The sequence below is a fragment of the Lactuca serriola genome, chromosome 1, assembly GCF_051521515.1.
Source record: "Lactuca serriola cultivar US96UC23 chromosome 1, Lser_US96UC23_V15, whole genome shotgun sequence".
Classification (NCBI taxonomy): Eukaryota; Viridiplantae; Streptophyta; class Magnoliopsida; order Asterales; family Asteraceae; genus Lactuca; species Lactuca serriola.
Window position 1 is genome coordinate 203,130,674 of NC_136408.1, and position 17,404 is coordinate 203,148,077.

The window sequence follows — 17,404 nt, forward strand, 5'->3', positions numbered from 1 at the left end:
AAAATCTAAAAAAACGCAAACGGACAACGAAAAAGGAGGGTGCAACACGAGGACTTCCCAGGGGGTCACCCATCCTAGTACTACTCTCGCCCAAGCACGCTTAACTGCGGAGTTCTGATGGGATCCGGTGCATTAGTGCTGGTATGATCGCACCCGAAATACTATCCATGTTTATTGTTTTTATGTGTTACAAGACGCAGAACCTCCTTTGTTTTGGTACGCGGGGCGTGGGACCCACGTGACCGATCGGCTCCGTTCCAAAAATACGAAAAGCATCAACCATGAACCGGAGGGCACCCCAGCATAGAAATAGCAAGAAAGAAAGGAAAAAAAGCAAAAAAAACCGCACGTAAAATCTAAAAAAACGCAAACGGACAACGAAAAAGGGGGGTGCAACACGAGGACTTCCCAGGGGGTCACCCATCCTAGTACTACTCTCGCCCAAGCACGCTTAACTGCGGAGTTCTGATGGGATCCGGTGCATTAGTGCTGGTATGATCGCACCCGAAATACTATCCATGTTTATTGTTTTTATGTGTTACAAGACGCAGAACCTCCTTTGTTTTGGTACGCGGGGCGTGGGACCCACGTGACCGATCGGCTCCGTTCCAAAAATACGAAAAGCATCAACCATGAACCGGAGGGCACCCGAGCATAGAAATAGCAAGAAAGAAAGGAAAAAAAGCAAAAAAAACCGCACGTAAAATCTAAAAAAACGCAAACGGACAACGAAAAAGGAGGGTGCAACACGAGGACTTCCCAGGGGGTCACCCATCCTAGTACTACTCTCGCCCAAGCACGCTTAACTGCAGAGTTCTGATGGGATCCGGTGCATTAGTGCTGGTATGATCGCACCCGAAATACTATCCATGTTTATTGTTTTTATGTGTTACAAGACGCAGAACCTCCTTTGTTTTGGTACGCGGGGCGTGGGACCCACGTGACCGATCGGCTCCGTTCCAAAAATACGAAAAGCATCAACCATGAACCGGAGGGCACCCGAGCATAGAAATAGCAAGAAAGAAAGGAAAAAAAGCAAAAAAAACCGCACGTAAAATCTAAAAAAACGCAAACGGACAACGAAAAAGGGGGGTGCAACACGAGGACTTCCCAGGGGGTCACCCATCCTAGTACTACTCTCGCCCAAGCACGCTTAACTGCGGAGTTCTGATGGGATCCGGTGCATTAGTGCTGGTATGATCGCACCCGAAATACTATCCATGTTTAATGTTTTTATGTGTTACAAGACGCAGAACCTCCTTTGTTTTGGTACGCGGGGCGTGGGACCCACGTGACCGATCGGCTCCGTTCCAAAAATACGAAAAGCATCAACCATGAACCGGAGGGCACCCGAGCATAGAAATAGCAAGAAAGAAAGGAAAAAAAGAAAAAAAAAACCGCACGTAAAATCTAAAAAAACGCAAACGGACAACGAAAAAGGAGGGTGCAACACGAGGACTTCCCAGGGGGTCACCCATCCTAGTACTACTTTCGCCCAAGCACGCTTAACTGCGGAGTTCTGATGGGATCCGGTGCATTAGTGCATGTATGATCGCACCCGAAATACTATCCATGTTTATTGTTTTTATGTGTTACAAGACGCAGAACCTCCTTTGTTTTGGTACGCGGGGCGTGGGACCCACGTGACCGATCGGCTCCGTTCCAAAAATACGAAAAGCATCAACCATGAACCGGAGGGCACCCGAGCATAGAAATAGCAAGAAAGAAAGGAAAAAAAGCAAAAAAAACCGCACGTAAAATCTAAAAAAACGCAAACGGACAACGAAAAAGGAGGGTGCAACACGAGGACTTCCCAGGGGGTCACCCATCCTAGTACTACTCTCGCCCAAGCACGCTTAACTGCGGAGTTCTGATGGGATCCGGTGCATTAGTGCTGGTATGATCGCACCCGAAATACTATCCATGTTTATTGTTTTTATGTGTTACAAGACGCAGAACCTCCTTTGTTTTGGTACGCGGGGCGTGGGACCCACGTGACCGATCGGCTCCGTTCCAAAAATACGAAAAGCATCAACCATGAACCGGAGGGCACCCCAGCATAGAAATAGCAAGAAAGAAAGGAAAAAAAGCAAAAAAAACCGCACGTAAAATCTAAAAAAACGCAAACGGACAACGAAAAAGGGGGGTGCAACACGAGGACTTCCCAGGGGGTCACCCATCCTAGTACTACTCTCGCCCAAGCACGCTTAACTGCGGAGTTCTGATGGGATCCGGTGCATTAGTGCTGGTATGATCGCACCCGAAATACTATCCATGTTTAATGTTTTTATGTGTTACAAGACGCAGAACCTCCTTTGTTTTGGTACGCGGGGCGTGGGACCCACGTGACCGATCGGCTCCGTTCCAAAAATACGAAAAGCATCAACCATGAACCGGAGGGCACCCGAGCATAGAAATAGCAAGAAAGAAAGGAAAAAAAGCAAAAAAAACCGCACGTAAAATCTAAAAAAACGCAAACGGACAACGAAAAAGGTGGGTGCAACACGAGGACTTCCCAGGGGGTCACCCATCCTAGTACTACTTTCGCCCAAGCACGCTTAACTGCGGAGTTCTGATGGGATCCGGTGCATTAGTGCATGTATGATCGCACCCGAAATACTATCCATGTTTATTGTTTTTATGTGTTACAAGACGCAGAACCTCCTTTGTTTTGGTACGCGGGGCGTGGGACCCACGTGACCGATCGGCTCCGTTCCAAAAATACGAAAAGCATCAACCATGAACCGGAGGGCACCCCAGCATAGAAATAGCAAGAAAGAAAGGAAAAAAAGCAAAAAAAACCGCACGTAAAATCTAAAAAAACGCAAACGGACAACGAAAAAGGGGGGTGCAACACGAGGACTTCCCAGGGGGTCACCCATCCTAGTACTACTCTCGCCCAAGCACGCTTAACTGCGGAGTTCTGATGGGATCCGGTGCATTAGTGCTGGTATGATCGCACCCGAAATACTATCCATGTTTATTGTTTTTATGTGTTACAAGACGCAGAACCTCCTTTGTTTTGGTACGCGGGGCGTGGGACCCACGTGACCGATCGGCTCCGTTCCAAAAATACGAAAAGCATCAACCATGAACCGGAGGGCACCCGAGCATAGAAATAGCAAGAAAGAAAGGAAAAAAAGCAAAAAAAACCGCACGTAAAATCTAAAAAAACGCAAACGGACAACGAAAAAGGAGGGTGCAACACGAGGACTTCCCATGGGGTCACCCATCCTAGTACTACTCTCGCCCAAGCACGCTTAACTGCAGAGTTCTGATGGGATCCGGTGCATTAGTGCTGGTATGATCGCACCCGAAATACTATCCATGTTTATTGTTTTTATGTGTTACAAGACGCAGAACCTCCTTTGTTTTGGTACGCGGGGCGTGGGACCCACGTGACCGATCGGCTCCGTTCCAAAAATACGAAAAGCATCAACCATGAACCGGAGGGCACCCGAGCATAGAAATAGCAAGAAAGAAAGGAAAAAAAGCAAAAAAAACCGCACGTAAAATCTAAAAAAACGCAAACGGACAACGAAAAAGGGGGGTGCAACACGAGGACTTCCCAGGGGGTCACCCATCCTAGTACTACTCTCGCCCAAGCACGCTTAACTGCGGAGTTCTGATGGGATCCGGTGCATTAGTGCTGGTATGATCGCACCCGAAATACTATCCATGTTTAATGTTTTTATGTGTTACAAGACGCAGAACCTCCTTTGTTTTGGTACGCGGGGCGTGGGACCCACGTGACCGATCGGCTCCGTTCCAAAAATACGAAAAGCATCAACCATGAACCGGAGGGCACCCGAGCATAGAAATAGCAAGAAAGAAAGGAAAAAAAGAAAAAAAAAACCGCACGTAAAATCTAAAAAAACGCAAACGGACAACGAAAAAGGAGGGTGCAACACGAGGACTTCCCAGGGGGTCACCCATCCTAGTACTACTTTCGCCCAAGCACGCTTAACTGCGGAGTTCTGATGGGATCCGGTGCATTAGTGCATGTATGATCGCACCCGAAATACTATCCATGTTTATTGTTTTTATGTGTTACAAGACGCAGAACCTCCTTTGTTTTGGTACGCGGGGCGTGGGACCCACGTGACCGATCGGCTCCGTTCCAAAAATACGAAAAGCATCAACCATGAACCGGAGGGCACCCGAGCATAGAAATAGCAAGAAAGAAAGGAAAAAAAGCAAAAAAAACCGCACGTAAAATCTAAAAAAACGCAAACGGACAACGAAAAAGGGGGGTGCAACACGAGGACTTCCCAGTGGGTCACCCATCCTAGTACTACTCTCGCCCAAGCACGCTTAACTGCGGAGTTCTGATGGGATCCGGTGCATTAGTGCTGGTATGATCGCACCCGAAATACTATCCATGTTTAATGTTTTTATGTGTTACAAGACGCAGAACCTCCTTTGTTTTGGTACGCGGGGCGTGGGACCCACGTGACCGATCGGCTCCGTTCCAAAAATACGAAAAGCATCAACCATGAACCGGAGGGCACCCGAGCATAGAAATAGCAAGAAAGAAAGGAAAAAAAGCAAAAAAAACCGCACGTAAAATCTAAAAAAACGCAAACGGACAACGAAAAAGGAGGGTGCAACACGAGGACTTCCCAGGGGGTCACCCATCCTAGTACTACTCTCGCCCAAGCACGCTTAACTGCGGAGTTCTGATGGGATCCGGTGCATTAGTGCTGGTATGATCGCACCCGAAATACTATCCATGTTTATTGTTTTTATGTGTTACAAGACGCAGAACCTCCTTTGTTTTGGTACGCGGGGCGTGGGACCCACGTGACCGATCGGCTCCGTTCCAAAAATACGAAAAGCATCAACCATGAACCGGAGGGCACCCGAGCATAGAAATAGCAAGAAAGAAAGGAAAAAAAGCAAAAAAAACCGCACGTAAAATCTAAAAAAACGCAAACGGACAACGAAAAAGGGGGGTGCAACACGAGGACTTCCCAGGGGGTCACCCATCCTAGTACTACTCTCGCCCAAGCACGCTTAACTGCGGAGTTCTGATGGGATCCGGTGCATTAGTGCTGGTATGATCGCACCCGAAATACTATCCATGTTTAATGTTTTTATGTGTTACAAGACGCAGAACCTCCTTTGTTTTGGTACGCGGGGCGTGGGACCCACGTGACCGATCGGCTCCGTTCCAAAAATACGAAAAGCATCAACCATGAACCGGAGGGCACCCGAGCATAGAAATAGCAAGAAAGAAAGGAAAAAAAGCAAAAAAAACCGCACGTAAAATCTAAAAAAACGCAAACGGACAACGAAAAAGGAGGGTGCAACACGAGGACTTCCCAGGGGGTCACCCATCCTAGTACTACTTTCGCCCAAGCACGCTTAACTGCGGAGTTCTGATGGGATCCGGTGCATTAGTGCATGTATGATCGCACCCGAAATACTATCCATGTTTATTGTTTTTATGTGTTACAAGACGCAGAACCTCCTTTGTTTTGGTACGCGGGGCGTGGGACCCACGTGACCGATCGGCTCCGTTCCAAAAATACGAAAAGCATCAACCATGAACCGGAGGGCACCCCAGCATAGAAATAGCAAGAAAGAAAGGAAAAAAAGCAAAAAAAACCGCACGTAAAATCTAAAAAAACGCAAACGGACAACGAAAAAGGGGGGTGCAACACGAGGACTTCCCAGGGGGTCACCCATCCTAGTACTACTCTCGCCCAAGCACGCTTAACTGCGGAGTTCTGATGGGATCCGGTGCATTAGTGCTGGTATGATCGCACCCGAAATACTATCCATGTTTATTGTTTTTATGTGTTACAAGACGCAGAACCTCCTTTGTTTTGGTACGCGGGGCGTGGGACCCACGTGACCGATCGGCTCCGTTCCAAAAATACGAAAAGCATCAACCATGAACCGGAGGGCACCCGAGCATAGAAATAGCAAGAAAGAAAGGAAAAAAAGCAAAAAAAACCGCACGTAAAATCTAAAAAAACGCAAACGGACAACGAAAAAGGAGGGTGCAACACGAGGACTTCCCAGGGGGTCACCCATCCTAGTACTACTCTCGCCCAAGCACGCTTAACTGCGGAGTTCTGATGGGATCCGGTGCATTAGTGCTGGTATGATCGCACCCGAAATACTATCCATGTTTATTGTTTTTATGTGTTACAAGACGCAGAACCTCCTTTGTTTTGGTACGCGGGGCGTGGGACCCACGTGACCGATCGGCTCCGTTCCAAAAATACGAAAAGCATCAACCATGAACCGGAGGGCACCCGAGCATAGAAATAGCAAGAAAGAAAGGAAAAAAAGCAAAAAAAACCGCACGTAAAATCTAAAAAAACGCAAACGGACAACGAAAAAGGGGGGTGCAACACGAGGACTTCCCAGGGGGTCACCCATCCTAGTACTACTCTCGCCCAAGCACGCTTAACTGCGGAGTTCTGATGGGATCCGGTGCATTAGTGCTGGTATGATCGCACCCGAAATACTATCCATGTTTAATGTTTTTATGTGTTACAAGACGCAGAACCTCCTTTGTTTTGGTACGCGGGGCGTGGGACCCACGTGACCGATCGGCTCCGTTCCAAAAATACGAAAAGCATCAACCATGAACCGGAGGGCACCCGAGCATAGAAATAGCAAGAAAGAAAGGAAAAAAAGCAAAAAAAACCGCACGTAAAATCTAAAAAAACGCAAACGGACAACGAAAAAGGAGGGTGCAACACGAGGACTTCCAAGGGGGTCACCCATCCTAGTACTACTCTCGCCCAAGCACGCTTAACTGCGGAGTTCTGATGGGATCCGGTGCATTAGTGCTGGTATGATCGCACCCGAAATACTATCCATGTTTATTGTTTTTATGTGTTACAAGACGCAGAACCTCCTTTGTTTTGGTACGCGGGGCGTGGGACCCACGTGACCGATCGGCTCCGTTCCAAAAATACGAAAAGCATCAACCATGAACCGGAGGGCACCCCAGCATAGAAATAGCAAGAAAGAAAGGAAAAAAAGCAAAAAAAACCGCACGTAAAATCTAAAAAAACGCAAACGGACAACGAAAAAGGAGGGTGCAACACGAGGACTTCCCAGGGGGTCACCCATCCTAGTACTACTCTCGCCCAAGCACGTTTAACTGCGGAGTTCTGATGGGATCCGGTGCATTAGTGCTGGTATGATCGCACCCGAAATACTATCCATGTTTATTGTTTTTATGTGTTACAAGACGCAGAACCTCCTTTGTTTTGGTACGCGGGGCGTGGGACACACGTGACCGATCGGCTCCGTTCCAAAAATACGAAAAGCATCAACCATGAACCGGAGGGCACCCGAGCATAGAAATAGCAAGAAAGAAAGGAAAAAAAGCAAAAAAACCGCACGTAAAATCTAAAAAAACGCAAACGGACAACGAAAAAGGGGGTGCAACACGAGGACTTCCCAGGGGGTCACCCATCCTAGTACTACTCTCGCCCAAGCACGTTTAACTGCGGAGTTCTGATGGGATCCGGTGCATTAGTGCTGGTATGATCGCACCCGAAATACTATCCATGTTTATTGTTTTTATGTGTTACAAGACGCAGAACCTCCTTTGTTTTGGTACGCGGGGCGTGGGACCCACGTGACCGATCGGCTCCGTTCCAAAAATACGAAAAGCATCAACCATGAACCGGAGGGCACCCGAGCATAGAAATAGCAAGAAAGAAAGGAAAAAAAGCAAAAAAAACCGCACGTAAAATCTAAAAAAACGCAAACGGACAACGAAAAAGGGGGGTGCAACACGAGGACTTCCCAGGGGGTCACCCATCCTAGTACTACTCTCGCCCAAGCACGCTTAACTGCGGAGTTCTGATGGGATCCGGTGCATTAGTGCTGGTATGATCGCACCCGAAATACTATCCATGTTTATTGTTTTTATGTGTTACAAGACGCAGAACCTCCTTTGTTTTGGTACGCGGGGCGTGGGACCCACGTGACCGATCGGCTCCGTTCCAAAAATACGAAAAGCATCAACCATGAACCGGAGGGCACCCGAGCATAGAAATAGCAAGAAAGAAAGGAAAAAAAGCAAAAAAAACCGCACGTAAAATCTAAAAAAACGCAAACGGACAACGAAAAAGGAGGGTGCAACACGAGGACTTCCCAGGGGGTCACCCATCCTAGTACTACTCTCGCCCAAGCACGCTTAACTGCGGAGTTCTGATGGGATCCGGTGCATTAGTGCTGGTATGATCGCACCCGAAACACTATCCATGTTTATTGTTTTTATGTGTTACAAGACGCAGAACCTCCTTTGTTTTGGTACGCGGGGCGTGGGACCCACGTGACCGATCGGCTCCGTTCCAAAAATACGAAAAGCATCAACCATGAACCGGAGGGCACCCGAGCATAGAAATAGCAAGAAAGAAAGGAAAAAAAGCAAAAAAAACCGCACGTAAAATCTAAAAAAACGCAAACGGACAACGAAAAAGGAGGGTGCAACACGAGGACTTCCCAGGGGGTCACCCATCCTAGTACTACTTTCGCCCAAGCACGCTTAACTGCGGAGTTCTGATGGGATCCGGTGCATTAGTGCATGTATGATCGCACCCGAAATACTATCCATGTTTATTGTTTTTATGTGTTACAAGACGCAGAACCTCCTTTGTTTTGGTACGCGGGGCGTGGGACCCACGTGACCGATCGGCTCCGTTCCAAAAATACGAAAAGCATCAACCATGAACCGGAGGGCACCCGAGCATAGAAATAGCAAGAAAGAAAGGAAAAAAAGCAAAAAAAACCGCACGTAAAATCTAAAAAAACGCAAACGGACAACGAAAAAGGGGGGTGCAACACGAGGACTTCCCAGGGGGTCACCCATCCTAGTACTACTCTCGCCCAAGCACGCTTAACTGCGGAGTTCTGATGGGATCCGGTACATTAGTGCTGGTATGATCGCACCCGAAATACTATCCATGTTTAATGTTTTTATGTGTTACAAGACGCAGAACCTCCTTTGTTTTGGTACGCGGGGCGTGGGACCCACGTGACCGATCGGCTCCGTTCCAAAAATACGAAAAGCATCAACCATGAACCGGAGGGCACCCGAGCATAGAAATAGCAAGAAAGAAAGGAAAAAAAGCAAAAAAAACCGCACGTAAAATCTAAAAAAACGCAAACGGACAACGAAAAAGGAGGGTGCAACACGAGGACTTCCCAGGGGGTCACCCATCCTAGTACTACTCTCGCCCAAGCACGCTTAACTGCGGAGTTCTGATGGGATCCGGTGCATTAGTGCTGGTATGATCGCACCCGAAATACTATCCATGTTTATTGTTTTTATGTGTTACAAGACGCAGAACCTCCTTTGTTTTGGTACGCGGGGCGTGGGACCCACGTGACCGATCGGCTCCGTTCCAAAAATACGAAAAGCATCAACCATGAACCGGAGGGCACCCGAGCATAGAAATAGCAAGAAAGAAAGGAAAAAAAGCAAAAAAAACCGCACGTAAAATCTAAAAAAACGCAAACGGACAACGAAAAAGGAGGGTGCAACACGAGGACTTCCCAGGGGGTCACCCATCCTAGTACTACTCTCGCCCAAGCACGCTTAACTGCGGAGTTCTGATGGGATCCGGTGCATTAGTGCTGGTATGATCGCACCCGAAATACTATCCATGTTTATTGTTTTTATGTGTTACAAGACGCAGAACCTCCTTTGTTTTGGTACGCGGGGCGTGGGACCCACGTGACCGATCGGCTCCGTTCCAAAAATACGAAAAGCATCAACCATGAACCGGAGGGCACCCGAGCATAGAAATAGCAAGAAAGAAAGGAAAAAAAGCAAAAAAAACCGCACGTAAAATCTAAAAAAACGCAAACGGACAACGAAAAAGGAGGGTGCAACACGAGGACTTCCCAGGGGGTCACCCATCCTAGTACTACTCTCGCCCAAGCACGTTTAACTGCGGAGTTCTGATGGGATCCGGTGCATTAGTGCTGGTATGATCGCACCCGAAATACTATCCATGTTTATTGTTTTTATGTGTTACAAGACGCAGAACCTCCTTTGTTTTGGTACGCGGGGCGTGGGACCCACGTGACCGATCGGCTCCGTACCAAAAATACGAAAAGCATCAACCATGAACCGGAGGGCACCCGAGCATAGAAATAGCAAGAAAGAAAGGAAAAAAAGCAAAAAAACCGCACGTAAAATCTAAAAAAACGCAAACGGACAACGAAAAAGGGGGTGCAACACGAGGACTTCCCAGGGGGTCACCCATCCTAGTACTACTTTCGCCCAAGCACGTTTAACTGCGGAGTTCTGATGGGATCCGGTGCATTAGTGCTGGTATGATCGCACCCGAAATACTATCCATGTTTATTGTTTTTATGTGTTACAAGACGCAGAACCTCCTTTGTTTTGGTACGCGGGGCGTGGGACCCACGTGACCGATCGGCTCCGTTCCAAAAATACGAAAAGCATCAACCATGAACCGGAGGGCACCCGAGCATAGAAATAGCAAGAAAGAAAGGAAAAAAAGCAAAAAAAACCGCACGTAAAATCTAAAAAAACGCAAACGGACAACGAAAAAGGGGGGTGCAACACGAGGACTTCCCAGGGGGTCACCCATCCTAGTACTACTCTCGCCCAAGCACGCTTAACTGCGGAGTTCTGATGGGATCCGGTGCATTAGTGCTGGTATGATCGCACCCGAAATACTATCCATGTTTATTGTTTTTATGTGTTACAAGACGCAGAACCTCCTTTGTTTTGGTACGCGGGGCGTGGGACCCACGTGACCGATCGGCTCCGTTCCAAAAATACGAAAAGCATCAACCATGAACCGGAGGGCACCCGAGCATAGAAATAGCAAGAAAGAAAGGAAAAAAAGCAAAAAAAACCGCACGTAAAATCTAAAAAAACGCAAACGGACAACGAAAAAGGGGGGTGCAACACGAGGACTTCCCAGGGGGTCACCCATCCTAGTACTACTCTCGCCCAAGCACGCTTAACTGCGGAGTTCTGATGGGATCCGGTGCATTAGTGCTGGTATGATCGCACCCGAAATACTATCCATGTTTAATGTTTTTATGTGTTACAAGACGCAGAACCTCCTTTGTTTTGGTACGCGGGGCGTGGGACCCACGTGACCGATCGGCTCCGTTCCAAAAATACGAAAAGCATCAACCATGAACCGGAGGGCACCCGAGCATAGAAATAGCAAGAAAGAAAGGAAAAAAAGCAAAAAAAACCGCACGTAAAATCTAAAAAAACGCAAACGGACAACGAAAAAGGAGGGTGCAACACGAGGACTTCCCAGGGGGTCACCCATCCTAGTACTACTCTCGCCCAAGCACGCTTAACTGCGGAGTTCTGATGGGATCCGGTGCATTAGTGCTGGTATGATCGCACCCGAAATACTATCCATGTTTATTGTTTTTATGTGTTACAAGACGCAGAACCTCCTTTGTTTTGGTACGCGGGGCGTGGGACCCACGTGACCGATCGGCTCCGTTCCAAAAATACGAAAAGCATCAACCATGAACCGGAGGGCACCCGAGCATAGAAATAGCAAGAAAGAAAGGAAAAAAAGCAAAAAAAACCGCACGTAAAATCTAAAAAAACGCAAACGGACAACGAAAAAGGAGGGTGCAACACGAGGACTTCCCAGGGGGTCACCCATCCTAGTACTACTCTCGCCCAAGCACGTTTAACTGCGGAGTTCTGATGGGATCCGGTGCATTAGTGCTGGTATGATCGCACCCGAAATACTATCCATGTTTATTGTTTTTATGTGTTACAAGACGCAGAACCTCCTTTGTTTTGGTACGCGGGGCGTGGGACCCACGTGACCGATCGGCTCCGTACCAAAAATACGAAAAGCATCAACCATGAACCGGAGGGCACCCGAGCATAGAAATAGCAAGAAAGAAAGGAAAAAAAGCAAAAAAACCGCACGTAAAATCTAAAAAAACGCAAACGGACAACGAAAAAGGGGGTGCAACACGAGGACTTCCCAGGGGGTCACCCATCCTAGTACTACTTTCGCCCAAGCACGTTTAACTGCGGAGTTCTGATGGGATCCGGTGCATTAGTGCTGGTATGATCGCACCCGAAATACTATCCATGTTTATTGTTTTTATGTGTTACAAGACGCAGAACCTCCTTTGTTTTGGTACGCGGGGCGTGGGACCCACGTGACCGATCGGCTCCGTTCCAAAAATACGAAAAGCATCAACCATGAACCGGAGGGCACCCGAGCATAGAAATAGCAAGAAAGAAAGGAAAAAAAGCAAAAAAAACCGCACGTAACATCTAAAAAAACGCAAACGGACAACGAAAAAGGGGGGTGCAACACGAGGACTTCCCAGGGGGTCACCCATCCTAGTACTACTCTCGCCCAAGCACGCTTAACTGCGGAGTTCTGATGGGATCCGGTGCATTAGTGCTGGTATGATCGCACCCGAAATACTATCCATGTTTATTGTTTTTATGTGTTACAAGACGCAGAACCTCCTTTGTTTTGGTACGCGGGGCGTGGGACCCACGTGACCGATCGGCTCCGTTCCAAAAATACGAAAAGCATCAACCATGAACCGGAGGGCACCCGAGCATAGAAATAGCAAGAAAGAAAGGAAAAAAAGCAAAAAAAACCGCACGTAAAATCTAAAAAAACGCAAACGGACAACGAAAAAGGGGGGTGCAACACGAGGACTTCCCAGGGGGTCACCCATCCTAGTACTACTCTCGCCCAAGCACGCTTAACTGCAGAGTTCTGATGGGATCCGGTGCATTAGTGCTGGTATGATCGCACCCGAAATACTATCCATGTTTAATGTTTTTATGTGTTACAAGACGCAGAACCTCCTTTGTTTTGGTACGCGGGGCGTGGGACCCACGTGACCGATCGGCTCCGTTCCAAAAATACGAAAAGCATCAACCATGAACCGGAGGGCACCCGAGCATAGAAATAGCAAGAAAGAAAGGAAAAAAAGAAAAAAAAAACCGCACGTAAAATCTAAAAAAACGCAAACGGACAACGAAAAAGGAGGGTGCAACACGAGGACTTCCCAGGGGGTCACCCATCCTAGTACTACTTTCGCCCAAGCACGCTTAACTGCGGAGTTCTGATGGGATCCGGTGCATTAGTGCATGTATGATCGCACCCGAAATACTATCCATGTTTATTGTTTTTATGTGTTACAAGACGCAGAACCTCCTTTGTTTTGGTACGCGGGGCGTGGGACCCACGTGACCGATCGGCTCCGTTCCAAAAATACGAAAAGCATCAACCATGAACCGGAGGGCACCCGAGCATAGAAATAGCAAGAAAGAAAGGAAAAAAAGCAAAAAAAACCGCACGTAAAATCTAAAAAAACGCAAACGGACAACGAAAAAGGGGGGTGCAACACGAGGACTTCCCAGTGGGTCACCCATCCTAGTACTACTCTCGCCCAAGCACGCTTAACTGCGGAGTTCTGATGGGATCCGGTGCATTAGTGCTGTTATGATCGCACCCGAAATACTATCCATGTTTAATGTTTTTATGTGTTACAAGACGCAGAACCTCCTTTGTTTTGGTACGCGGGGCGTGGGACCCACGTGACCGATCGGCTCCGTTCCAAAAATACGAAAAGCATCAACCATGAACCGGAGGGCACCCGAGCATAGAAATAGCAAGAAAGAAAGGAAAAAAAGCAAAAAAAACCGCACGTAAAATCTAAAAAAACGCAAACGGACAACGAAAAAGGAGGGTGCAACACGAGGACTTCCCAGGGGGTCACCCATCCTAGTACTACTCTCGCCCAAGCACGCTTAACTGCGGAGTTCTGATGGGATCCGGTGCATTAGTGCTGGTATGATCGCACCCGAAATACTATCCATGTTTATTGTTTTTATGTGTTACAAGACGCAGAACCTCCTTTGTTTTGGTACGCGGGGCGTGGGACCCACGTGACCGATCGGCTCCGTTCCAAAAATACGAAAAGCATCAACCATGAACCGGAGGGCACCCCAGCATAGAAATAGCAAGAAAGAAAGGAAAAAAAGCAAAAAAAACCGCACGTAAAATCTAAAAAAACGCAAACGGACAACGAAAAAGGGGGGTGCAACACGAGGACTTCCCAGGGGGTCACCCATCCTAGTACTACTCTCGCCCAAGCACGCTTAACTGCGGAGTTCTGATGGGATCCGGTGCATTAGTGCTGGTATGATCGCACCCGAAATACTATCCATGTTTAATGTTTTTATGTGTTACAAGACGCAGAACCTCCTTTGTTTTGGTACGCGGGGCGTGGGACCCACGTGACCGATCGGCTCCGTTCCAAAAATACGAAAAGCATCAACCATGAACCGGAGGGCACCCGAGCATAGAAATAGCAAGAAAGAAAGGAAAAAAAGCAAAAAAAACCGCACGTAAAATCTAAAAAAACGCAAACGGACAACGAAAAAGGAGGGTGCAACACGAGGACTTCCCAGGGGGTCACCCATCCTAGTACTACTTTCGCCCAAGCACGCTTAACTGCGGAGTTCTGATGGGATCCGGTGCATTAGTGCATGTATGATCGCACCCGAAATACTATCCATGTTTATTGTTTTTATGTGTTACAAGACGCAGAACCTCCTTTGTTTTGGTACGCGGGGCGTGGGACCCACGTGACCGATCGGCTCCGTTCCAAAAATACGAAAAGCATCAACCATGAACCGGAGGGCACCCCAGCATAGAAATAGCAAGAAAGAAAGGAAAAAAAGCAAAAAAAACCGCACGTAAAATCTAAAAAAACGCAAACGGACAACGAAAAAGGGGGGTGCAACACGAGGACTTCCCAGGGGGTCACCCATCCTAGTACTACTCTCGCCCAAGCACGCTTAACTGCGGAGTTCTGATGGGATCCGGTGCATTAGTGCTGGTATGATCGCACCCGAAATACTATCCATGTTTATTGTTTTTATGTGTTACAAGACGCAGAACCTCCTTTGTTTTGGTACGCGGGGCGTGGGACCCACGTGACCGATCGGCTCCGTTCCAAAAATACGAAAAGCATCAACCATGAACCGGAGGGCACCCGAGCATAGAAATAGCAAGAAAGAAAGGAAAAAAAGCAAAAAAAACCGCACGTAAAATCTAAAAAAACGCAAACGGACAACGAAAAAGGAGGGTGCAACACGAGGACTTCCCAGGGGGTCACCCATCCTAGTACTACTCTCGCCCAAGCACGCTTAACTGCGGAGTTCTGATGGGATCCGGTGCATTAGTGCTGGTATGATCGCACCCGAAATACTATCCATGTTTATTGTTTTTATGTGTTACAAGACGCAGAACCTCCTTTGTTTTGGTACGCGGGGCGTGGGACCCACGTGACCGATCGGCTCCGTTCCAAAAATACGAAAAGCATCAACCATGAACCGGAGGGCACCCGAGCATAGAAATAGCAAGAAAGAAAGGAAAAAAAGCAAAAAAAACCGCACGTAAAATCTAAAAAAACGCAAACGGACAACGAAAAAGGGGGGTGCAACACGAGGACTTCCCAGGGGGTCACCCATCCTAGTACTACTCTCGCCCAAGCACGCTTAACTGCGGAGTTCTGATGGGATCCGGTGCATTAGTGCTGGTATGATCGCACCCGAAATACTATCCATGTTTAATGTTTTTATGTGTTACAAGACGCAGAACCTCCTTTGTTTTGGTACGCGGGGCGTGGGACCCACGTGACCGATCGGCTCCGTTCCAAAAATACGAAAAGCATCAACCATGAACCGGAGGGCACCCGAGCATAGAAATAGCAAGAAAGAAAGGAAAAAAAGCAAAAAAAACCGCACGTAAAATCTAAAAAAACGCAAACGGACAACGAAAAAGGGGGGTGCAACACGAGGACTTCCCAGGGGGTCACCCATCCTAGTACTACTCTCGCCCAAGCACGCTTAACTGCGGAGTTCTGATGGGATCCGGTGCATTAGTGCTGGTATGATCGCACCCGAAATACTATCCATGTTTAATGTTTTTATGTGTTACAAGACGCAGAACCTCCTTTGTTTTGGTACGCGGGGCGTGGGACCCACGTGACCGATCGGCTCCGTTCCAAAAATACGAAAAGCATCAACCATGAACCGGAGGGCACCCGAGCATAGAAATAGCAAGAAAGAAAGGAAAAAAAGCAAAAAAAACCGCACGTAAAATCTAAAAAAACGCAAACGGACAACGAAAAAGGAGGGTGCAACACGAGGACTTCCCAGGGGGTCACCCATCCTAGTACTACTTTCGCCCAAGCACGCTTAACTGCGGAGTTCTGATGGGATCCGGTGCATTAGTGCATGTATGATCGCACCCGAAATACTATCCATGTTTATTGTTTTTATGTGTTACAAGACGCAGAACCTCCTTTGTTTTGGTACGCGGGGCGTGGGACCCACGTGACCGATCGGCTCCGTTCCAAAAATACGAAAAGCATCAACCATGAACCGGAGGGCACCCCAGCATAGAAATAGCAAGAAAGAAAGGAAAAAAAGCAAAAAAAACCGCACGTAAAATCTAAAAAAACGCAAACGGACAACGAAAAAGGGGGGTGCAACACGAGGACTTCCCAGGGGGTCACCCATCCTAGTACTACTCTCGCCCAAGCACGCTTAACTGCGGAGTTCTGATGGGATCCGGTGCATTAGTGCTGGTATGATCGCACCCGAAATACTATCCATGTTTATTGTTTTTATGTGTTACAAGACGCAGAACCTCCTTTGTTTTGGTACGCGGGGCGTGGGACCCACGTGACCGATCGGCTCCGTTCCAAAAATACGAAAAGCATCAACCATGAACCGGAGGGCACCCGAGCATAGAAATAGCAAGAAAGAAAGGAAAAAAAGCAAAAAAAACCGCACGTAAAATCTAAAAAAACGCAAACGGACAACGAAAAAGGGGGGTGCAACACGAGGACTTCCCAGGGGGTCACCCATCCTAGTACTACTCTCGCCCAAGCACGCTTAACTGCGGAGTTCTGATGGGATCCGGTGCATTAGTGCTGGTATGATCGCACCCGAAATACTATCCATGTTTAATGTTTTTATGTGTTACAAGACGCAGAACCTCCTTTGTTTTGGTACGCGGGGCGTGGGACCCACGTGACCGATCGGCTCCGTTCCAAAAATACGAAAAGCATCAACCATGAACCGGAGGGCACCCGAGCATAGAAATAGCAAGAAAGAAAGGAAAAAAAGCAAAAAAAACCGCACGTAAAATCTAAAAAAACGCAAACGGACAACGAAAAAGGAGGGTGCAACACGAGGACTTCCCAGGGGGTCACCCATCCTAGTACTACTTTCGCCCAAGCACGCTTAACTGCGGAGTTCTGATGGGATCCGGTGCATTAGTGCATGTATGATCGCACCCGAAATACTATCCATGTTTATTGTTTTTATGTGTTACAAGACGCAGAACCTCCT

The 17,404-nt window shown here is 47.8% G+C and overlaps 50 non-coding genes across 50 annotated transcripts; all 50 read right to left on the reverse strand.

The window, feature by feature from the left end:
• Nucleotides 1–36: 36 nt before the first annotated feature.
• Nucleotides 37–155, reverse strand: LOC145082939 (5S ribosomal RNA). Its single transcript, XR_013697437.1, has one exon. It is a non-coding gene; the product is annotated as a 5S ribosomal RNA (ribosomal RNA).
• A 232-nt stretch (nt 156–387) lies between these two features.
• Nucleotides 388–506, reverse strand: LOC145080633 (5S ribosomal RNA). Its single transcript, XR_013695228.1, has one exon. It is a non-coding gene; the product is annotated as a 5S ribosomal RNA (ribosomal RNA).
• Nucleotides 507–738: 232 nt separating this feature from the next.
• LOC145083869 (5S ribosomal RNA) lies at nt 739–857 on the reverse strand. The gene has a single exon (XR_013698327.1). It is a non-coding gene; the product is annotated as a 5S ribosomal RNA (ribosomal RNA).
• Nucleotides 858–1,089: 232 nt separating this feature from the next.
• On the reverse strand, nt 1,090–1,208 carry LOC145080645 (5S ribosomal RNA). Its single transcript, XR_013695239.1, has one exon. It is a non-coding gene; the product is annotated as a 5S ribosomal RNA (ribosomal RNA).
• Nucleotides 1,209–1,441: 233 nt separating this feature from the next.
• Nucleotides 1,442–1,560, reverse strand: LOC145085571 (5S ribosomal RNA). Its single transcript, XR_013699967.1, has one exon. It is a non-coding gene; the product is annotated as a 5S ribosomal RNA (ribosomal RNA).
• Nucleotides 1,561–1,792: 232 nt separating this feature from the next.
• LOC145082940 (5S ribosomal RNA) lies at nt 1,793–1,911 on the reverse strand. Its single transcript, XR_013697438.1, has one exon. It is a non-coding gene; the product is annotated as a 5S ribosomal RNA (ribosomal RNA).
• A 232-nt stretch (nt 1,912–2,143) lies between these two features.
• Nucleotides 2,144–2,262, reverse strand: LOC145080656 (5S ribosomal RNA). The gene has a single exon (XR_013695250.1). It is a non-coding gene; the product is annotated as a 5S ribosomal RNA (ribosomal RNA).
• A 232-nt stretch (nt 2,263–2,494) lies between these two features.
• On the reverse strand, nt 2,495–2,613 carry LOC145085660 (5S ribosomal RNA). Its single transcript, XR_013700052.1, has one exon. It is a non-coding gene; the product is annotated as a 5S ribosomal RNA (ribosomal RNA).
• A 232-nt stretch (nt 2,614–2,845) lies between these two features.
• Nucleotides 2,846–2,964, reverse strand: LOC145080668 (5S ribosomal RNA). The gene has a single exon (XR_013695261.1). It is a non-coding gene; the product is annotated as a 5S ribosomal RNA (ribosomal RNA).
• Nucleotides 2,965–3,196: 232 nt separating this feature from the next.
• On the reverse strand, nt 3,197–3,315 carry LOC145084467 (5S ribosomal RNA). The gene has a single exon (XR_013698908.1). It is a non-coding gene; the product is annotated as a 5S ribosomal RNA (ribosomal RNA).
• A 232-nt stretch (nt 3,316–3,547) lies between these two features.
• Nucleotides 3,548–3,666, reverse strand: LOC145080681 (5S ribosomal RNA). The gene has a single exon (XR_013695272.1). It is a non-coding gene; the product is annotated as a 5S ribosomal RNA (ribosomal RNA).
• Nucleotides 3,667–3,899: 233 nt separating this feature from the next.
• Nucleotides 3,900–4,018, reverse strand: LOC145085572 (5S ribosomal RNA). Its single transcript, XR_013699968.1, has one exon. It is a non-coding gene; the product is annotated as a 5S ribosomal RNA (ribosomal RNA).
• A 232-nt stretch (nt 4,019–4,250) lies between these two features.
• LOC145083361 (5S ribosomal RNA) lies at nt 4,251–4,369 on the reverse strand. The gene has a single exon (XR_013697834.1). It is a non-coding gene; the product is annotated as a 5S ribosomal RNA (ribosomal RNA).
• A 232-nt stretch (nt 4,370–4,601) lies between these two features.
• LOC145082941 (5S ribosomal RNA) lies at nt 4,602–4,720 on the reverse strand. The gene has a single exon (XR_013697439.1). It is a non-coding gene; the product is annotated as a 5S ribosomal RNA (ribosomal RNA).
• A 232-nt stretch (nt 4,721–4,952) lies between these two features.
• LOC145080693 (5S ribosomal RNA) lies at nt 4,953–5,071 on the reverse strand. Its single transcript, XR_013695283.1, has one exon. It is a non-coding gene; the product is annotated as a 5S ribosomal RNA (ribosomal RNA).
• A 232-nt stretch (nt 5,072–5,303) lies between these two features.
• Nucleotides 5,304–5,422, reverse strand: LOC145085574 (5S ribosomal RNA). The gene has a single exon (XR_013699970.1). It is a non-coding gene; the product is annotated as a 5S ribosomal RNA (ribosomal RNA).
• A 232-nt stretch (nt 5,423–5,654) lies between these two features.
• Nucleotides 5,655–5,773, reverse strand: LOC145080704 (5S ribosomal RNA). Its single transcript, XR_013695294.1, has one exon. It is a non-coding gene; the product is annotated as a 5S ribosomal RNA (ribosomal RNA).
• A 232-nt stretch (nt 5,774–6,005) lies between these two features.
• On the reverse strand, nt 6,006–6,124 carry LOC145082942 (5S ribosomal RNA). The gene has a single exon (XR_013697440.1). It is a non-coding gene; the product is annotated as a 5S ribosomal RNA (ribosomal RNA).
• Nucleotides 6,125–6,356: 232 nt separating this feature from the next.
• Nucleotides 6,357–6,475, reverse strand: LOC145080717 (5S ribosomal RNA). The gene has a single exon (XR_013695306.1). It is a non-coding gene; the product is annotated as a 5S ribosomal RNA (ribosomal RNA).
• Nucleotides 6,476–6,707: 232 nt separating this feature from the next.
• On the reverse strand, nt 6,708–6,826 carry LOC145083914 (5S ribosomal RNA). Its single transcript, XR_013698377.1, has one exon. It is a non-coding gene; the product is annotated as a 5S ribosomal RNA (ribosomal RNA).
• A 232-nt stretch (nt 6,827–7,058) lies between these two features.
• Nucleotides 7,059–7,177, reverse strand: LOC145083313 (5S ribosomal RNA). Its single transcript, XR_013697789.1, has one exon. It is a non-coding gene; the product is annotated as a 5S ribosomal RNA (ribosomal RNA).
• A 230-nt stretch (nt 7,178–7,407) lies between these two features.
• LOC145083236 (5S ribosomal RNA) lies at nt 7,408–7,526 on the reverse strand. Its single transcript, XR_013697716.1, has one exon. It is a non-coding gene; the product is annotated as a 5S ribosomal RNA (ribosomal RNA).
• Nucleotides 7,527–7,758: 232 nt separating this feature from the next.
• On the reverse strand, nt 7,759–7,877 carry LOC145080729 (5S ribosomal RNA). Its single transcript, XR_013695317.1, has one exon. It is a non-coding gene; the product is annotated as a 5S ribosomal RNA (ribosomal RNA).
• A 232-nt stretch (nt 7,878–8,109) lies between these two features.
• On the reverse strand, nt 8,110–8,228 carry LOC145082943 (5S ribosomal RNA). The gene has a single exon (XR_013697441.1). It is a non-coding gene; the product is annotated as a 5S ribosomal RNA (ribosomal RNA).
• Nucleotides 8,229–8,460: 232 nt separating this feature from the next.
• Nucleotides 8,461–8,579, reverse strand: LOC145085575 (5S ribosomal RNA). The gene has a single exon (XR_013699971.1). It is a non-coding gene; the product is annotated as a 5S ribosomal RNA (ribosomal RNA).
• A 232-nt stretch (nt 8,580–8,811) lies between these two features.
• LOC145083302 (5S ribosomal RNA) lies at nt 8,812–8,930 on the reverse strand. Its single transcript, XR_013697778.1, has one exon. It is a non-coding gene; the product is annotated as a 5S ribosomal RNA (ribosomal RNA).
• A 232-nt stretch (nt 8,931–9,162) lies between these two features.
• LOC145082945 (5S ribosomal RNA) lies at nt 9,163–9,281 on the reverse strand. The gene has a single exon (XR_013697443.1). It is a non-coding gene; the product is annotated as a 5S ribosomal RNA (ribosomal RNA).
• Nucleotides 9,282–9,513: 232 nt separating this feature from the next.
• Nucleotides 9,514–9,632, reverse strand: LOC145082946 (5S ribosomal RNA). The gene has a single exon (XR_013697444.1). It is a non-coding gene; the product is annotated as a 5S ribosomal RNA (ribosomal RNA).
• Nucleotides 9,633–9,864: 232 nt separating this feature from the next.
• On the reverse strand, nt 9,865–9,983 carry LOC145083314 (5S ribosomal RNA). Its single transcript, XR_013697790.1, has one exon. It is a non-coding gene; the product is annotated as a 5S ribosomal RNA (ribosomal RNA).
• A 230-nt stretch (nt 9,984–10,213) lies between these two features.
• On the reverse strand, nt 10,214–10,332 carry LOC145084816 (5S ribosomal RNA). The gene has a single exon (XR_013699245.1). It is a non-coding gene; the product is annotated as a 5S ribosomal RNA (ribosomal RNA).
• A 232-nt stretch (nt 10,333–10,564) lies between these two features.
• Nucleotides 10,565–10,683, reverse strand: LOC145080741 (5S ribosomal RNA). The gene has a single exon (XR_013695328.1). It is a non-coding gene; the product is annotated as a 5S ribosomal RNA (ribosomal RNA).
• A 232-nt stretch (nt 10,684–10,915) lies between these two features.
• Nucleotides 10,916–11,034, reverse strand: LOC145080752 (5S ribosomal RNA). Its single transcript, XR_013695339.1, has one exon. It is a non-coding gene; the product is annotated as a 5S ribosomal RNA (ribosomal RNA).
• A 232-nt stretch (nt 11,035–11,266) lies between these two features.
• On the reverse strand, nt 11,267–11,385 carry LOC145082947 (5S ribosomal RNA). The gene has a single exon (XR_013697445.1). It is a non-coding gene; the product is annotated as a 5S ribosomal RNA (ribosomal RNA).
• Nucleotides 11,386–11,617: 232 nt separating this feature from the next.
• LOC145083316 (5S ribosomal RNA) lies at nt 11,618–11,736 on the reverse strand. Its single transcript, XR_013697791.1, has one exon. It is a non-coding gene; the product is annotated as a 5S ribosomal RNA (ribosomal RNA).
• A 230-nt stretch (nt 11,737–11,966) lies between these two features.
• LOC145084817 (5S ribosomal RNA) lies at nt 11,967–12,085 on the reverse strand. Its single transcript, XR_013699246.1, has one exon. It is a non-coding gene; the product is annotated as a 5S ribosomal RNA (ribosomal RNA).
• Nucleotides 12,086–12,317: 232 nt separating this feature from the next.
• On the reverse strand, nt 12,318–12,436 carry LOC145080764 (5S ribosomal RNA). Its single transcript, XR_013695350.1, has one exon. It is a non-coding gene; the product is annotated as a 5S ribosomal RNA (ribosomal RNA).
• A 232-nt stretch (nt 12,437–12,668) lies between these two features.
• On the reverse strand, nt 12,669–12,787 carry LOC145083487 (5S ribosomal RNA). The gene has a single exon (XR_013697961.1). It is a non-coding gene; the product is annotated as a 5S ribosomal RNA (ribosomal RNA).
• Nucleotides 12,788–13,020: 233 nt separating this feature from the next.
• Nucleotides 13,021–13,139, reverse strand: LOC145085576 (5S ribosomal RNA). The gene has a single exon (XR_013699972.1). It is a non-coding gene; the product is annotated as a 5S ribosomal RNA (ribosomal RNA).
• A 232-nt stretch (nt 13,140–13,371) lies between these two features.
• On the reverse strand, nt 13,372–13,490 carry LOC145085142 (5S ribosomal RNA). The gene has a single exon (XR_013699554.1). It is a non-coding gene; the product is annotated as a 5S ribosomal RNA (ribosomal RNA).
• Nucleotides 13,491–13,722: 232 nt separating this feature from the next.
• LOC145082948 (5S ribosomal RNA) lies at nt 13,723–13,841 on the reverse strand. Its single transcript, XR_013697446.1, has one exon. It is a non-coding gene; the product is annotated as a 5S ribosomal RNA (ribosomal RNA).
• A 232-nt stretch (nt 13,842–14,073) lies between these two features.
• On the reverse strand, nt 14,074–14,192 carry LOC145080776 (5S ribosomal RNA). The gene has a single exon (XR_013695361.1). It is a non-coding gene; the product is annotated as a 5S ribosomal RNA (ribosomal RNA).
• Nucleotides 14,193–14,424: 232 nt separating this feature from the next.
• Nucleotides 14,425–14,543, reverse strand: LOC145085577 (5S ribosomal RNA). The gene has a single exon (XR_013699973.1). It is a non-coding gene; the product is annotated as a 5S ribosomal RNA (ribosomal RNA).
• Nucleotides 14,544–14,775: 232 nt separating this feature from the next.
• LOC145080788 (5S ribosomal RNA) lies at nt 14,776–14,894 on the reverse strand. The gene has a single exon (XR_013695372.1). It is a non-coding gene; the product is annotated as a 5S ribosomal RNA (ribosomal RNA).
• Nucleotides 14,895–15,126: 232 nt separating this feature from the next.
• On the reverse strand, nt 15,127–15,245 carry LOC145082949 (5S ribosomal RNA). The gene has a single exon (XR_013697447.1). It is a non-coding gene; the product is annotated as a 5S ribosomal RNA (ribosomal RNA).
• A 232-nt stretch (nt 15,246–15,477) lies between these two features.
• On the reverse strand, nt 15,478–15,596 carry LOC145080799 (5S ribosomal RNA). Its single transcript, XR_013695383.1, has one exon. It is a non-coding gene; the product is annotated as a 5S ribosomal RNA (ribosomal RNA).
• Nucleotides 15,597–15,828: 232 nt separating this feature from the next.
• Nucleotides 15,829–15,947, reverse strand: LOC145080811 (5S ribosomal RNA). Its single transcript, XR_013695394.1, has one exon. It is a non-coding gene; the product is annotated as a 5S ribosomal RNA (ribosomal RNA).
• A 232-nt stretch (nt 15,948–16,179) lies between these two features.
• On the reverse strand, nt 16,180–16,298 carry LOC145085579 (5S ribosomal RNA). Its single transcript, XR_013699974.1, has one exon. It is a non-coding gene; the product is annotated as a 5S ribosomal RNA (ribosomal RNA).
• A 232-nt stretch (nt 16,299–16,530) lies between these two features.
• Nucleotides 16,531–16,649, reverse strand: LOC145080823 (5S ribosomal RNA). Its single transcript, XR_013695405.1, has one exon. It is a non-coding gene; the product is annotated as a 5S ribosomal RNA (ribosomal RNA).
• A 232-nt stretch (nt 16,650–16,881) lies between these two features.
• On the reverse strand, nt 16,882–17,000 carry LOC145080836 (5S ribosomal RNA). The gene has a single exon (XR_013695417.1). It is a non-coding gene; the product is annotated as a 5S ribosomal RNA (ribosomal RNA).
• A 232-nt stretch (nt 17,001–17,232) lies between these two features.
• Nucleotides 17,233–17,351, reverse strand: LOC145085580 (5S ribosomal RNA). The gene has a single exon (XR_013699975.1). It is a non-coding gene; the product is annotated as a 5S ribosomal RNA (ribosomal RNA).
• Between the last annotated feature and the right edge of the window lie 53 nt (nt 17,352–17,404).